We start from the raw sequence: 12828 nt of genomic DNA, 5'->3' as shown, positions 1-12828 counted from the left end.
GTTACATGGTAATTACATAGGATTGATGTCTAAAACATGTTAAGTCTGTTTAGTTGTTATATGTAGTCGAAAGGTTTTTTCCAGCAGTGTGAAAATTCCTGGTTTGTGCCGGCATGAGAAGTGTGACAGGTGAAGTTTCACAGTGCATTTGTTCTCTTTCAAAATAGTGGTATCATCGTATATCACAAGTGTGGTCGTACAGCACAAGTTTAGGGATTTTAGGTGTGCAAGCTAGAATGTATAGTGAGGATTGTCTATGAAATTGTTACTTTCGAGTACAGGGACTTCTGTCCTGTTTTAAAACTCACTGTGAAAAGAGTAGTAGACTTTATCTAAGCTTGAGTGAAAGGTAAGGAAGCGTTGTCTATCTTACTGGCGAGTGAGGATTTCTATTGGTGGGTTAAAGTCCTACTGGAGATTTATGTATGTATGACTAGGGATTTTTCTGTATGAATGTGCGTAAATGAAATTTGTAATTTACGATCGAGTGAAACTCTAAATTGTCTCTAAGGAGGTATAAAATATCTCTGTATATGCATTTAGAGAGAAACAAGTTTGTTATTACCTGCTAGAAGGGTAAAGTAGGCTTACTTTATCGATGAATTTGTATATTCTGTGAAAATAGCGTTGTCTATTTCACGTGAAAAGAATACTTGAATGTTTGGGAAAACTATCACTTTATTTTAGCGAAACAGACAAATGGTTGGTTTTTTGTGGAGTTATTAACTGGATTCAATTGAAAGTTTTGTAAATATGGCACTGTGAAATTCTTTTTGTAAAGTAGGGGTCAGTTTAAGGAGTGAGTTGAGAGACAGAGAAGCTGCAGCGGTAGCATACGTCACTAGTGTTGCGCAGTGATTGGTTAACATACGTCACAGTATTCGCGCACAGATTGGTTCATGTGACTAAGGCAAGCTTACAGCTGATTGGCTCATCCTGAAAAACTGTAATTCTATTGGTTGAGCAAAATAGTGACGAAGCTTAACCTGATTGGTTTGTTGGTGAGTTTCGCACACGGATTGGTTGGTGTTACGGAATAACAAGGAAGTTGTTACAATCTTTTCCGAAGTAAGGGAAAGTGTTTAAAAACATGGATTACTATTTTATTAAAGAGAAAAAGAAGCTTTCATGGTTTCAGAAGTTAAAAAATTAAATTAAACCTGATAAGGAAATTTCAACGCGAGGCGGAAGATTAATTCATAAGTACAAAACACCTGCAGCTTATATGTTGGGTGAATATGGTTATCATTCCTGTCTTTGGATTGAGAATTGGATGAAGTATACTGAAAATGATGGTGTATTAGCATGGCCGGAAGATGGATCATTTAACATAGCAGTTTTGAAAAATTTAAGAGCAAAAATGATTAAACTAGTACCAAAGCCTAGACCTACTCAATTTGAAGCTTTAGTTGAATGGGAGGATGAAATGTTTGAATTACAACGAGAGAGCAGAGGAATATCAAGGGGAACAGGATTAGGTCTTGATAGAGAAACTCATCGGGATAGCATGTGTCGATGGAGAAGCGCAGACATGTGTGATGGCTTGTATCCAGTGAGACTAATTGATGAAGTAACTGGACAAAAGAGTACCCATAAGAAAAATGGAATTAGTGAGGAAAGTGATTCAGAAGATGCGGTATTAGAAGAAATTTATACTAAAAACCCGCCACCTTATCAACCAGTTTGTTCATGGACTTCTCCAAGTGCCCCACAAAGAGAAATTATTGATGAGACGTTCCCTGAAACAAATCCGAATATTAGAAAAACACCTGAAAGAGTAGAAACAGGACGTAATTCAAATATATCAGGAGAAAATAGTAATTATGCTGAAACTCCAGTTCAAAGAAATGAAACCCCAAAAAGCGGAATTAGAACAGAAAGGTATGAGGGATTACCAGATAACTCAGAATATATTCGTTCTACGAATGAATTAATACAGCAGTTAACCAAAAACATGGAAGCAGTAACAGTACCTGTAACGATTGGACCTGTTCTTCCAGTATTTGATCAAAACGAAATTAGACATTCAGCTTTAACTGTTCCATTAAATTCAGAAATACAGAAAGTGACAGAAAAACTTTATTCACACTTGTCTGAAATACATCGTGAGAAAATGATGATGCCTGACTTAACTTTTAATCAAAGTTTGTCATGTAAAAGTCCAACTGGTGCAGATTCTGATTCTGGAACTCCAGAAAAGAGTTTGTGTAAAATAGATTTAACGCATACCCCAGAATGTAAATTACTTGATGTTGGAAAATTGAAAGCAGATTTAGAGGAATTAATAATTGGTATGATTGGAACTGACAGTTTGAAGGCATATCAGGATGATGAGTTATTATTTATTTGCAAAAGCATGACATGGAAAACGAAAAACAAATTTGATCAATTAGAAGATATGGCTTCTGAATTAGAAGTGGATTTAAGTAAGCAGAAGAATTTTGCAGAAAAATTATAGGGTCGATTTCTCTGAAAAAGACATTGAAAATATGAATACCATAGGAAGAATCACTCATATAAAAGTTTTAATTGTGATTTTGAGAAAATGGGGTGAATTGAGTAAATGGAGAGCGAAATGGACTAAGAAAAGAGATGAAGACAGAACAAGTTTAGCTTTTCCTGTCAGAGAAAAGGAAAAAGTAGTGAATGAGTTTCCAATGAGAGAAATAGCAGGAGATGGGTATGTACATGTCCCATGGACAAGACAGGACATTTTACTGTTCACAAATGATTTCCCTCGATTAAGAGAAAAACCTGTAGAATGATATCGACAGGTAGAAAGATTTGTGAAAGTTTCAAAGGTTTTGTGGGTTGATCTTGATGGATTATTTGACATAGTTGTCCCATCAGATCTTTGGACAGAATGTAAAACTTCTATAGATTGGCCTAGAGAAGAATATGAACCAACTAAAGTAACAGGTGCTCCTTCTCCAGAGGTAATGAGAAAGTACGAACAGGTAATTGTGTTTTTGAAAAACAAAATTCCTCCAAAAGAGATAGATTGGGTTAAAATTGACAGAACAATCCAAGAATCGAAGGAATCAGTACATTAATTCTATGAGAGATTACTGCTGGTATTTAAACAATACAGTGGTTATGAACATTTGTGAAAAAGACATGAGCCATTTTATATACAGATTTGTATATGGCTTTAGACCTGAAATTAGTGAAATGGTAAGAACTGGAATAGTTGGTTGGCAATCAGACACAGTAGATGATATCTTGAGAAAAGCACAATACTGTAGTGATGAAATAGATGCTAAACAAAAGAAGCTGAAAGAAAAAGCCATGTGGGCACAGGTAAAAGTGGCTGAACAACAAATAGCAAATTTAGGAAATAAAAATGTTGAACAAAATCAAGGGAAATTTAAAGGTAATTATAATAAACCAAAATTGATGGGAAATATAGAAGAGTTAAAACAGAAACTCCCATGTTTTAATTGCGGCGAAATTGGACACTGGAAGCGTGAGTGTAAGAATCCGCCCAGAATTCATTTAAAAAATACATTATTAAATCCACAGATGCAGAATGAGATAAATGAGCAACAACAGCTACAGAGACAGGTAGTGATTCAGCAAAGTCAGTTACCACAACAGCCACTTCCAAACTGTGTAAATGTGCAGAGATACAGTGCAGAAACAGGATTCAGCGGAGGTGAACAGGTAAACAGATCACCGAGAGTGAATATGTCAAAATTGTCTCAACAATATTAGTTGAAATGAGATGGAGGGAGTGAATCTGAAGATTACTTCTGACGGTGCCTGAGAGAGGAGGAAGAGTGTGTGCTTGGAGCCACTCTTGAGGTAGATCAATCTGGTCCATTTGTAAATGGTAAAGTGAATGACATAGAAATTACTTTCCTAGTGGATGCAGGTGCTACCCGTTCTACTGTTCAGTGGAAATAGAAAACCTTTCTCTCTCTGGAGATAAAATCCAAGTAGTAGGTGTAGCTAATCAGCAAATAAAAATAGATTTAACTGAACCAGTAGAAGTTGAAATAGGTAAATTTAAAGACATGCATAGATTTGTAGTTTGTGATAGTAGTCCTGTAAATCTATTAGGTAGGGATATTCTTTGTAAAACGAACTGTGCAATATATTGTTCACCCGATGGTATAGAGCTTCAATCAATCAATCAAAGCATTTATCAATCAAAGCATTTATATAGCGCACTACTCACCCGGAGGGTCTCAAGGCGCTAGGGGAGGGGGGGTCCGCTACTGCTCGAACAGCCAGGTCTTGAGCTGCTTCCTGAAGGCAAGGTGGTCCTGGGTCAGGCGGAGGTGGGTCGGGAGGGAGTTCCAAGTCTTGGCGGCCAGGTAGGAGAAGGACCTTCCTCCTGTGGTGGCTCTTCGGATGCGGGGGACGGTGGCAAGGGCGTGGCCGGTCGATCGGAGCTGGCGTGTGGGGGCGTAGAAGTTGAGGCGGCTGTTGAGGTATCCTGGGCCTTGGTTGTGTAGGGCTTTGTGTGCGTGGGTGAGGAGACGGAAGGTGATTCTCTTGTTGACCGGGAGCCAGTGCAGATCTTTCAGGTGTCCGGAGATGTGGTTGCATCTGGGGATGTCCAGGATGAGTCGTGCAGAGGCGTTCTGAATCCGCTGGAGTCTCTTCTGGAGTTTGGCGGTGGTTCCGGCGTAGAGGGAGTTGCCCCTTCAAACTCCAGAAGAAGATGGGCTTTACAAATTAACAATGTCAATGGTTGAGGCAGAAGAAAGAATTTTTTTTCCTGTGTTTGATAAGAATAATCTACCTGGAGAATTAAAAGACACAGTGAATGTAAAAATTTTGAATTTTACTGGAGATGAAATGGGCCTGATGAAAAATGTAGATCCAGTACAAATATCAGTAAAACAAGGAGCCGATTATCCAAACATTCCTCAGTATAAAATGAAAGCAGAAGTGATTGAAGGAGTTACTCCTGTAATAGACAAATTCATAAAACAAGGTGTTTTAAAAGAAATTGAGAGTAGTCCATGTAATTCACCAATTATGGGAATCAAAAAACCAAATGGAACTTTCAGAATTGTTCAGGACCTGAGAAAGGTTAATAAAATTGTTGTTCCATGTTGTCCAGTTGTACCAAATCCAGTGGTAATTTTATATCAGATTCCGCATGATGCAGAATGGTATACAGTTATTGATTTGTGCAATGCATTCTTTACTGTTCCATTGCATCCAGAAAGCCAACACATTTTTGCGTTCCGGTTCAAAGAGCGTATTTTAGCATGGTGTAGAATCCCTCAAGGGTACACCAAAAGTTCATCTATTTTTAATCAGTTGCTAAAGAAATCCCTGGAAAATCTAGATTTACCTGGAAAATCTACGTTAGTGCAGTATATTGATGACCTCCTTGTGGCTGCAAAAACAAGAGATAATTGTGTAACAGATACCATTACTCTTTTAAATCATCTGGCAGATGAGGGACATAAAGTATCTCCTGCGAAATTACAGTTTTGCAAACAAGAAGTAAAATATCTTGGTCATAGAATTGCAAAGGCAACCAGACAAGTGACAACAGAAAGAATTAAAATGATTCAAGCAATGCAACCTCCAAAAACACAGAGACAGGTTAGAATGTTTCTAGGAATGATAGGTTATTGTCCCCAATGGATTAGTGGATTCTCAGTAATTGCAAAACCACTGCAGAGACTGACAAAAGCAGACATAAAAGACCCAATTAGCCTATAAAAACTGAATTAGAAGCATTTGAACAGTTAAAGAAAAGTTTGTGTGAAGCTCCAGCATTGGGAATGCCTGACTATGAAAATGAATTTGAGCTGTATTGCAGTGAAAGAGAAGGATGTGCATTATCAATTCTGATTCAAAGACATGGAAAACTGAGAAAGCCAATAGCATATTTCTCAGCTGTTCTTGATCCTGTTGCAAAAGCATTACCAGGTTGTTTAAAAGCAGTAGCTGCAACAAGTGTAAGTTTGGAACAAAGTGAAGGAATAATAATTGGATTTCCTGTAAAAGTATATGTACCACACTCAGTTTAAATTCTTCTCACTAGAAGCAAAACACAGCATTTGACAAACAATAGGCTGACAAAATATGAAAAAGTTATACTTGGATCAGACAATGTTTCAATTGCAAGATGTGTGAATTTAAATCCTTCCACATTACTTCCTGACACTTCTGAAACAGAGATCAGGGATGAGGTTGATCATGAATGCCTGGATGTATTAGAATATTGCACTAAACCAAGGCAGGACATTAAAGATGTCCCATTATCTGAATCAGATTATGTTTTATTTGTTGATGGTTCATGCTTAAGAACAGATGAAGGAGTTCTGAGTGCAGCATATTCAGTATGTACAGTTGCAGATGTGATTGAAGCTTCCTCTCTCAAAGGAATTCGTGCAGCTCAAGTAGCAGAATTAATTGCTTTGATTCGTGCATGTGAATTGGGAAAAGAGCAAAAAATTACTGTAGTGACTGATAGTCAATATGGTTATGGTGTAGTCCATGACTATGGCCAGCTCTGGTCTCAAAGAGGTTATTTAACTTCTGCGGGTTCACCAATAAGAAATGCTCAATTGATCAAAAGATTGATTGACGGAATTCAGCTACCAGAAAAAATTGCAGTAGTTAAATGCACAGCACATAAGAAAGGAGAGGATTACATAACAAAAGGAAACTCATATGCTGACTCAATAGCAAACTTCTGTGCAAAACATAACGTATCTGTTAATCGGAAAAAAGAAAATGAACATGTTTTGAACTCACTTATGCTAATATTTGTAGTTGAGGCTTGGCAGGGAGTAAAACAGTTGCAAGATGAAGCGAGTGACGAGGAGAAAGACACTTGGTTAAAAGCAGGATGCAGACAAAGAGAAGAAGATGAGGTTTGGGTTTACAAAGATGACAGAGCAGTAATGCCAGACAGTATGATTTCTGACATGGCACGTATGTAACATGGTTCAGGGCATATTGGAAGAGATTCTATGATCAGATTATTTAGGCAAATATGGTACAATCCAAAATTCTGAATAATTGCAGAGGGCAATTTACAAGCGAAATGAGATGTTGAAAACTATTAAGTCAAAATTTTGGCAGATTGAAGATGAAAAGCTCAATGCTAGAAATGAAAATGTTGCAATTCATATAAATAAACCTGTTAGTGGAAAATTTTGTATAAGAAGAGATAATACTTTATATGATAATTATTTTGTAGGTGCAAGTCAATGTGAAGATACTTATCGTATTATAGGGGGTTGGGGATTTAAAGGAGGCAAGGATCCAATTTTTCCTGGAATTTATTTTGTTTGTGGGAATAAAGCTTATTACAATCTCCCAGACCACTGGTATGGGACGTGTTATGTAAGTTTAGTCTTTCCAAAAACATTTCATGTAGATAGAAATGCAAAAGGTTCATTTGAAATTGGGAATCACTTGAAAAGATTTAGAAGGGAAAGCTTTACAGAAATTATGGGAGACATATTTGGTGCATTAATACCCATGGTAGGAATAACTCTGAATGCAAATAAAATCAGAAAAATGTCCACAATTCTTGATAGATTGTCAACAGATACTACAAGTGGATTTCAATTAGTAAATACAGAACTTGTTGCCATGAGAACTATGGTAATGCAGAGTCGTCTTGCACTAGACTTTTTGCTGGCAAAAGAGGTTGGAGTCTGTGGAATTTTGCATGTTCAACATTGTTGCACTTACATACCTGACAAAAGTCAGAATATAGAGATGTACATAAAGAATATTACTGAGTTACATGAAGAAGTAGAACCTTTAGAAGACAAGAGTTTTTCAGAACGCTTAGGTAAAAGATTTGCAGCGATTAAATATTGGTTTCAAGAGATTGGTAGTTCAATCATAGGTAAAATAGTTTTTCCTTTAATAATCATAGCTATAGTGATATTTTTTGTTGAAAATTAGTTGCATGATACACAAGAGAAGAAAACATGTAATAGAAAAGAAAAGAATTTGCAAACTAAGAAAGGAAAAGGAGAAAGAATTAGAATTAGAAGAGTTTCGGAGAACTTAATATGAAAAATGCAGAAAATCAGGTGAATCTAAAGTTTAGAAATACTAATATTAAGAAAGACCAAAACATGTTCAAGGGTTGAAAATGTATAACATTTTTGGGTATTGTTTGGTGATTTAAAAATCACCAGATGAGGGAGTTGATGGAGCAAGGTGATGAACAAGATTTTGTTCAAACTTGTGAAGTTAATCTCCCATAACGAGTAATTGAATTAACAAGCTTGTGGTGAAATTACTAATCAACTTAGTTTAAGAATACATTCATCATTACACGTAGGAAAAACAAATGTGCTTTTTGTTGCATACGCAAAGAAAAAAATAATAAACTAACCTTGTCTATTGTCTTTGTCAGTATTAAATGCGGCAGTTAATTTAATGGCATGTGCTTATTTTATGTGCTTATGTTATGTCTGTTTGTGATAAAGAGCTCATGGAGTTCCTGCTAAGATGTGGGCTTAATGGCTGTGTATGACTTTATTGCTATTCCTAGGCCTGAGGTGTCATGAGTGTAATGGTTGACCTACTTCGAGGTCTTGTTTATAATTCTGCAATAAAAACAGATTTAAAAAAACAAAAAAAACAAAAGAAATGGAGTTCCTGCTATTCGAAAAGGAAAGGTAACTATAATGCTGTTTGTATGTGCTTTTGCTAGGTAACATAACTAATAGGATTAATTAATAAAGGGGGAGGGTAACAGAATGGGTCTCAATTCTTTAATTAGTTGATGTCTTGTATTTGTTTAATAATAGGTTCCAAAGTGAGGCCTAAAGATGGTTCAGAAAATATGGCTGACAGAGCTGCAGACGCGAAACCATGTCCAGAGTGGAGCATTTGCACATGCGTAGCAGTGAAGATTTTTACTGCATCGTCATTGCTGATTGAAAAGCAGTTTCTTTGGTTGTGTTGAACGTGCTCATGGAAAGATAGCTCAAGGACAGGAACTTAATGGGTCTGCCAAGGTTAGGAAGTAAATGTTCGAAACTCGAGGAAAAAAGTAACTTTCTTGAGGAAGCCGAAAACGTGGAAATGAAAGACAATAGGGCTTATATGAAGCCTGGACTTGGTCAAGAGACGGAGTTGACCTAACAAATTTATCATGGACTGACACAGGATAGCCAATGAAAAGCTTGGATTTGTTTAAAAGAATGTAAAATGTAGAAAGTTTAGCTAGAGAGAAAGGTATAAAGTCTGACACAATGAGCAGGGAAAAAACTCTTACTTTCCAATTCCTGAGTGTCGTGACATGCTGACAGACCTTTGGCGCATGTAAGGACAGCAGACTTTAAATGATTTTTCCTTTTAAGTGAAGTGAGAAATAGTCAGGGAAATAGATTTAGGGAATGGAAACTGTTATTCTGCTAATACTTCGTTTTTCTGAGCTTGCTTTTAAATGTCAGTTTTAAATTCATTTCCTTATTAAAATGCTGCTTTCTTATTTGCTTATAAAATAAAGATTCAAAACGTAAATGCCTTTTTCTTTATGAAAAATAAAGTTAATAAAATTAGATTTGAAGAAGACAAGCTGGTCTTGTTTATTCATGGTCTAGTTACCATCAGTTGATTCAATCGCCTTAGTGGTCTGATTAATAAGTAATAAATGTTTAAAACCATGGAGAAGATAGATAAACTGCAGTTGTATATAATAGTGTAAATAATATGTGAATAGTTTTATTAATCAAATCACCAGATTCAGTTGCTCAACAATTGTCTCATTGGTATTATGGGCCTTTATATGTGTTTCATGATTAATGGTGAGTATTGAGGTGTTAGGTAGTGTTTATGAGACAGTTTTTCAATCGGAGCGCTGGATCAGGTGTTTCTATTTTTATTTTTTTCACTAGTTTTCCAATTGTCTTTGCGTCTATCTCAACTACTGGAAACAGTTGCACACCGTTTTGTTTCAAAAGTTTCCTAACGCACCATACCGTTTTTTTTTAGCAACAGAGTAAATCCATCATGACGTCCTTGCTTTGTCATTCCTTTCCGCTGCTTAGTGACGCCTGCATGCAGCAATGCGCCCTGAGCCATCCGGCTCAACGTCACGAACGTGCGGCCATTTTGTGCTTGGAACCAGCCCATGAAGGAAGAGACAGGGACTGTCAGGGAGGAATAGAGACACACCGACTTCAGTTCCTTGGACTTATCAGTGACAGCAAGAGAATCTGTGAGACTAACAGCAAGAGTGTCAGTCGAGGATTAGCAGTGCAAAAATGACAGTGACCTAGTGTCAGTGACTAGAGAGCGAGAACATTCCTGGCTCTGCTGAGAGAACGAAAAATTCGAGATACATATAGTTAGGGGTGCGATTAAATGAAAGGAGTTGATTTGGAAGAGAGGGCGATCTGTATTGGAAGGGACACAATAGCAAGAGTCTAAGATGGAGAAATGACAACTTCCCCTAAGACTTGGACAAAGAGATTGTGAGGTATTGAAAGGCAGACTGGGATGGGCAATGATGGTTCTCTGGTGACTGCTGCCTCCAGGCAGGGTGCTGGGAGAGACTTGCCACAGAGCCAGAGTGACAAAACATGGAAGCACCCGAACTACCTCTGGAGATTACAGCTACCTGGAGCTCATATACAAGGACTTCAATTTGGGTGGGGACTTCGGGTGAGAGGTCGCTCACCGGAGTGAAAGACTTTAATTTAATTTTATTATTAAAGACTGTTTTGGTAGGGGGGAAGTGTGTACCCTTTTATGTTGGGGAGATCATTTTTTTCAAGGGGCCGTGCATAATGTCTTTGCTTCTGCTATTGTATAGAATAGAGGAGGTGAGTGTGTAGTGTTCTTGAACACTCTCGTCGCCCTAGTGTGCCTTGTTGTATTTTGACTTGAGTAGTATTCGGAGTTTAGGGGTAGAGTATTTACACTTAGTGTTTCCCTTAGCCTTTGATTTACCACTTATTTGTGGTTATTGACATGAGTTTGTCGGTTTCCCTCACTGTTTGGATTGTGTGGGTGAAAGGTTTCCCTGTTTGGACTGTGTTCAGAGAAGACACCTTCTTACGAAGCTTCTCTGCGTGTTCCTTGATATGAGTTTGTCACCTGTGTGAGTGAAAGGTTTTTACCTGTTTGGAATGTGTTAAGAGAAGGAGAAGACACCTTCTAATGAATTCTCTGGTTTTACCCTTGAAGTGTTTCATGAGATTCTTGAAGATTGTAGTATTGTTAAAGCGTTATGGTTTTCTTGAAACTCTTTCATTATTGATTTTTGGTATGTGAATTTGTTGGCTTAATGAATTGTCATGAATTTCATTCATTTGATATGTTCCTTGATTCATTTGCTCAATGTCTTTACATGCATTTTTTATATCTAATGTATTTTCTATTTTGATTGCTTTATTTACTTTCAATTGCTTTTATTTGTGTTTTGGTTCCCTTAGGAAGGGGGATGTGTTATGATCTACTGATTGCCTTTCCCCATGCCTATGTATCTTTTCCCTACTGCTCAGCCAGAATGAGTGTTGGAGTACTTGGAGATGTCTGGAATGTTGGATGATGGATGATGTCATGGAATACATGGGTGCCTGGTGAGGTTGGGAGTGTCAGTTTGAGTGAGCAGGCTGAGCAGCAGAGAGGCTGCTCCTGGTGGGGCACCAAATGGACTTTGCATTTCCAGTAACTTATCTGAAACTGTTATCTTATGAATAAACCTGCAACATACCTATAAATGACCGGGCCACAGAAGATCTTTTATTTACAACACAGTTCTCAGCTGTCCCTCGTCCTGCAGGCAGCCACTTTAGAACTTATTCATAAAAATGCTATTACTTCATCCTAAGTTATTGGCCCTGCTGTCTGTTGGAAGAGGAGATGGTTTTATGTTTCCTCTTAACATGAAACAGTAACATCTGTGTACTGAGATATATATAATTCTGAACTTCTGTCCGGTTTGAGCAGATGAGTAAAACCTCACTACAGAGGATAAAGCCATGGCCTTTTGAAGTTGGGGCACTCTATTTGTACACTGACTGGTAGGGTAATGGAAGGGCTCTTATGTACATCTTCATCCTCTCGCTGAGAAGTGGCCTGTACAGCTGAGATGCCCTCAAATTTTCTGGGTGAGTCTGATATGAAGAGGTAGCTCAGGTGGGTAGTGCATCTGCTGCTGAGATGTGCATGTAACCTACTTAGCCGTCATGCATTCCCACCCATGAAAAGATACCACTGGACTAATGCACTTGCTGGATGCACAGAACCTGTAGTCAAATTTTCCAGCTCCAGTGAGACAGTTTGGTATCTGGTTAGTGGGTCCAAGAGTCATGGTAAGCCGAAGCAGATCGAACTTGAGTAAGCGTGTGGAATGATTCTTGAGGAATTAGACTAAGCCAAATAGCAACCACTGAAATAAGCAATAACTCTGGGTTCCTGAGTAGCGTGATACTTGCTGTTACGTGTTTCAGTGCCTCATCTGGGTTGTCATTGTCATATAAACGCAATAACATTACAAACATTTTGGCATAAATCACTGGTAAAGGGAGTAGGAAGAGCAAGGAAGGAAGGAATGTCTCCTATTTTATATATTAAAGTTTCTAGAAGAGGAGTACTGGAGCATTCCACCTCTACATATTCTCTCTTTTGCTTTTTTTAAATCCTTGTAAACATGTGGCCAATAAAACAAATTTAAAGATCCCAATAGAGGTTCTTCACTACCAAAAAAGGGCAAAGTCATCCTTTCCACTAACATTAGAAAGGGTAATGTATGTGTGTATAAGGTTACCAGATGGCTCTAAGTCATTAGGGGGCTCTTATTTTAACATCTTAATGCATTATGGAAGTAGTAATGTTGTTTTATGTTAATAAACCCAATTGGACCAACACAGT

General features: G+C 37.7%; 1 pseudogene; it reads left to right on the top strand.

Moving 5' to 3' along the window:
- Positions 1-1090: 1090 nt before the first annotated feature.
- On the top strand, positions 1091-2458 carry LOC147717568 (uncharacterized; annotated as a pseudogene).
- The last annotated feature ends 10370 nt before the right edge of the window (positions 2459-12828 follow it).

Source organism: Lissotriton vulgaris, chromosome 5 (assembly GCF_964263255.1).
Source record: "Lissotriton vulgaris chromosome 5, aLisVul1.2, whole genome shotgun sequence".
NCBI lineage: Eukaryota > Metazoa > Chordata > Amphibia > Caudata > Salamandridae > Lissotriton > Lissotriton vulgaris.
This window is presented reverse-complemented; position numbering and strand designations above follow the sequence as displayed.